This window comes from Carlito syrichta, unplaced genomic scaffold, assembly GCF_000164805.1.
Source record: "Carlito syrichta isolate Samal-C Ts95f unplaced genomic scaffold, Tarsius_syrichta-2.0.1 Scaffold309147, whole genome shotgun sequence".
NCBI classification, from domain to species: Eukaryota; Metazoa; Chordata; class Mammalia; order Primates; family Tarsiidae; genus Carlito; species Carlito syrichta.
In genome coordinates, this window is record NW_007253243.1 from 287,128 (window position 1) to 291,345 (window position 4,218).

The following is a 4,218-nucleotide window of genomic DNA, read 5'->3' on the forward strand; positions in this document are numbered from 1 at the left end:
GGGGGGGGGGGTAGGAGGGGAGCGGGGGTGCTGAACTCAACACCTGTTTCAGGAGCTACCCAGGAAGCTCTCCCTGGGGGCTGTGGAGAGAATGACTCCCGGGCTGCAGTCAGAAGTCCTGGCTTCTGGTCCCAGCTTCGCCACCTGTGTGTGCTGACCCTGGATGGGTCTCTGTTCCTCTCTTGGCCTCAGTGTCCCTGTCGGAAACAGGATGGTGATGCTTTGGAATTTCATCCTCAGTTAAGAGTGACAGCCTCCTGCAATACTGGTGAGGAGCTCTGATTGGCTGCTGGTGACATCATAGGTTATTCAGGCCGCGATTGGTTGGCAGGGCCTGTGACTAAGCTGCTTTAGAACCCTGGAAGAAGAGGGCAAGTCCTGGTGGGAGGTGGCAGGGCAACCCTGGGTTCGTGCTGCTAGCTGCTAGCCAGCTGGTATGGACTGGGGGCAGGTGCCCAGAGCTCCCAGGACAGAGCTGGTTCTAATCTCAGTCACGGATTCAGTCGATCTGAAGACGTCAATCCATACCCAAGGGCTGCAGGAGGGATGGGTGTCTGCTCACACGCTCATCTAGTATTGTTAGGTGAAGGGAGAGGGGATGGTTCTTGGACTTTAGTTGGCCCTAGGAATCGCCCAGCCAGCCAGGCGTAGTGGCTCACACCTGTAATCCCAGAACTTTGGGAGGCTGAGGCAAGAGGATTACCTGAGTCCACAGGTTTGAGACCAGTCAGGACAACATGGTGAGACCTCGTCTCCACAATAAATCAAAAAATTAGCCAGGCATGCATGATGGCGCACGCCTGTGGTTCCGGCTACTTAGAAGGATGAGGCAGAAGGATCACCCAAGCCCAGCAGACAGAGGCTGCAGTGGCCGTGAGTGTGCTACTGCACTCCAGCCTGGGTGACAGAGTGAGATTCCTACTCAAAAACAAAAGAACCAAACTTGGCAAGACCTACAATAAATTAAAAAAAAATTTAGCCGGGCGTGGTGGTGTGGACCTGTAGTTCCAGCTACATGGCAGGTTGAGGTGGAAGGATTGCCTGAGTCCAGCAGGTCGATGCTGGGTAGTTATGAGCGTGCCACCACACTTCAGCCTGGGTGGCAGAGTGAGACTCTGACTCAAAAAAAAAAAAAACAAAAAAAAACAACAAGAAAAAGAGAAACACAACACGCAGCTTCTCAACCTCTTTCTCCAGAGTCTAATTCTGTGTCACTGCATTTTTTATCAAGTACTGCAGAGGATTATGGTGTCAGTGGACTTGGGAGCACATATTCCAGAAGCCCTGATTTATGATGTGACCCTGAGTCTTAAATAAGTCTATTTCCCCTCCCTGACATACCTTCTAAGTGTTAACAATGCTGAGATTGCAGGTGAATTTTTTTTTTGCAGGTGAATTTTGTACGCACCACTTTGCCTTGATAATTATCTACCTGGAATAAAATTTTTTTTAAAAAACCGATTTCACAGTGACCTTGGGTACTTTTCTAATCATAGCAAACAATACAACCATTGTGACGATGAGAGTCTCTTCAGGGGCCAGACACAGCCTCATAGGAGTATCTGCTGCCTCCCCCACTCCCATCTCTATCCTGAACTGAAACAGAGAAAAAAGTGAGTTCCCTTGAGCCTCATTCTCCTCATCTGTGAAATGGGACACCTGCCTCAGAGTCAGGTGAGGAGGAGGGATGGGAAACAAGCTAGTCAACTCCCTAAACCAGTTGTTCTCTTGCCTGGCTGGCCCAGTGGCTTTTCCTAGCACAAACCACCGGTGGTGCCTGTGCCCACTGCTACAGATTCCGATTCAGTTGGTCTGGATGGGCCTCAGGGTGCTGGTATTTTGCAAGCTCTCCAGGTAATTCTGATTTCACAGCCTGGTCGGAGAATCACCCCTGTGAGGAATTCGTTCTCCACCTCCTGCTCCTCTTCCTTGCCAGAACATACTGACACTCAGGAGAGAGCTTTTCCCTTAGCAGAAGAAATATATATATATATTTATTCTTTTTTTGTAGAGGCGTCTCACTATGTTGCCCAGGCTAGTCTCAACTCCTGGCCTCAGGCAATCCTCCCACCCTGGCCTCCCAAAGTGCTAGGATTACAGGCAGGAGCCACTGCACCTGGCTAAATATATACTTTTTTTTTTTTAATTTTTTTTTTTGAGTTGGAGTCTCACTCTATCACCCAGACTGGAGTGCAGTGGCCGCTCCCGGCCACCGCAGCCTCGACCTGCTGGGCTCCGGCGATCCTTCCGCCTCAGCCTTCCAAGTAGCTGGAACTACAGGCGCGTGCTACCACGCTTGCCTAATTTTTTTATTTACTGTAGAGATGAGGGTTCGCCAAGTTGCCAGGGCGGGTCTCGAACCCGCGGGCTCAGGCAATCCACTCGCCTCGGCCTCCCAAAGCGCTGGGATTGACAGGCTGAGCCACCGAGCCTGGCCTGAATATATACATTAATTAAAGTTAAAGCACAAGCCTGGTGATGTTTATTCTGTACTAGTTGAAGGAATGTGTGACAATCCTACCTTTGCAAGGTGGGTTCCTGCCTCCCCTGTGGTGACCACGAGAGGGCGGCCTTGGCCAGCCTGCTTGGGCCCAAATCCTCAGCCAGACGGGTCAGGGTCAAGGTAGTTTCTGGAGTCGGCCTGGAAAGCTCCTTGGTCTCCCTGGCCGGCCCAGCAGCCCCAGGGCCGTGAGAGGGAACATGGAGACACCAGCATCCTTCTTGCCTTTTTCCTGAACCACAGGCACCTGGGCAATATCTCAGAAGTCCCACCAGGACCACCCGGCATCACTGCTTGGCCGCCCTTTCCCTCCCAGATGCCCCCTGAGCAGCTACTCCTGGCCCCACCGCAGAACTGGGACGTGCTTGCCGTGGGACCGTCCCACCGGGTCTTGGCATGAAAATCTCCCCAGCTAGCCAGGCATGGCTCGGGAACACAGCAAAGTCACGAGTGCTGACTGACCTGAGCCACGTCTGGACGGAGGGGCAGGAATTGACCCTTGCAAAGGTGGCACTCGACCCAGCTGGGGGCTCCCTCTTTCTGCTTTCCTTTCCACAAAGCAGTCATTCAACAAACCATTCTCATTCCCAAACCGACCTTCATCTGATTCCTGTCTCCAAGTATTCATAATCAAATAAAACCCAGGGAAACAAATAACTCTAAGACAGCATTGCAGGGTCTAAGGTTTGTGCCAAGTGCACAGAGGTCAGAAAACAAATTTTTTTTTTTTTTTTTGAGTTGGAGTCTCACTCGGTCGCCCAGATTGGAGTGCAGTGGCTGCTCCCGGCCACCGCAGCCTCACCTGCTGGGCCCCGGCGATCCTTCCACCTCAGCCTTCCGATTAGCCGGAATTACAGGCATGCGCTACCACAACCGGTTGGTTTTTTGATTAATTATAGAGATGAGGTCTTGCTACCCAGGCAGGTCTCCAACCCGCGGGCTCAGGCAATCCACTCACCTCAGCCTCCCAAAGGCACAGGATTACAGGATGAACCACCGAGCCCGGCACAAATTTTTTTTTGAGTCAGAGGCTCACTCTGTTGCCCACACCGCAGCCTCAACCTGCTGGACTCAGGCGATCCTTCCGCCTCAGCCTTCCAAGTATCTGGAACCACCACATCCCACTAATTTTTTGATTGATTGTAGAGAGGTCTTGCCAAGCTACCCAGGCTGGTCTCAAACCTCTGGACTCAGGTGATTCTCTCTCGCCTCAGTCGCTCAAAGTGCGGGGATTACAGGTGTGAGCCACCACACCCAGCTGAGATCAGGAAAATTTTTACAGAAAAAGGAGCATTTTAGATGGGTCTTGAAGCATAAGTAGGAGTTCACTGAGCTGAGAAGAATAAAAGAAGATTATATCATTATATGCCAGGGGAACAGCCCATGGAAAGTCACAGAGGTATTATGGAGGACAGTTCAATAAGGCATTCTTTACTTTTATTATTATTACTTTTGAGTCAGGGTCTCACTTTGTCACCCAGGCTGGAGGGCAGTGACATTATCACGGCTCACCACAACCTTGATCTTCTGAGCTCAGGCAATCCTTCCACCTCAGCCTCCCAAGTAGCTGGGATTATAGGCGTGTGCCACCACATCCAGCTAATTTTTTAATTTATGTAGTGATGAGGTCTTGCTATGTTGCCCAGGCTGGTCTCAAACTACTGGTCTCAGCCAGGCTGGTGGCTCAGCCTGTAATCCCGCACTTTGGGAGGCTGAGG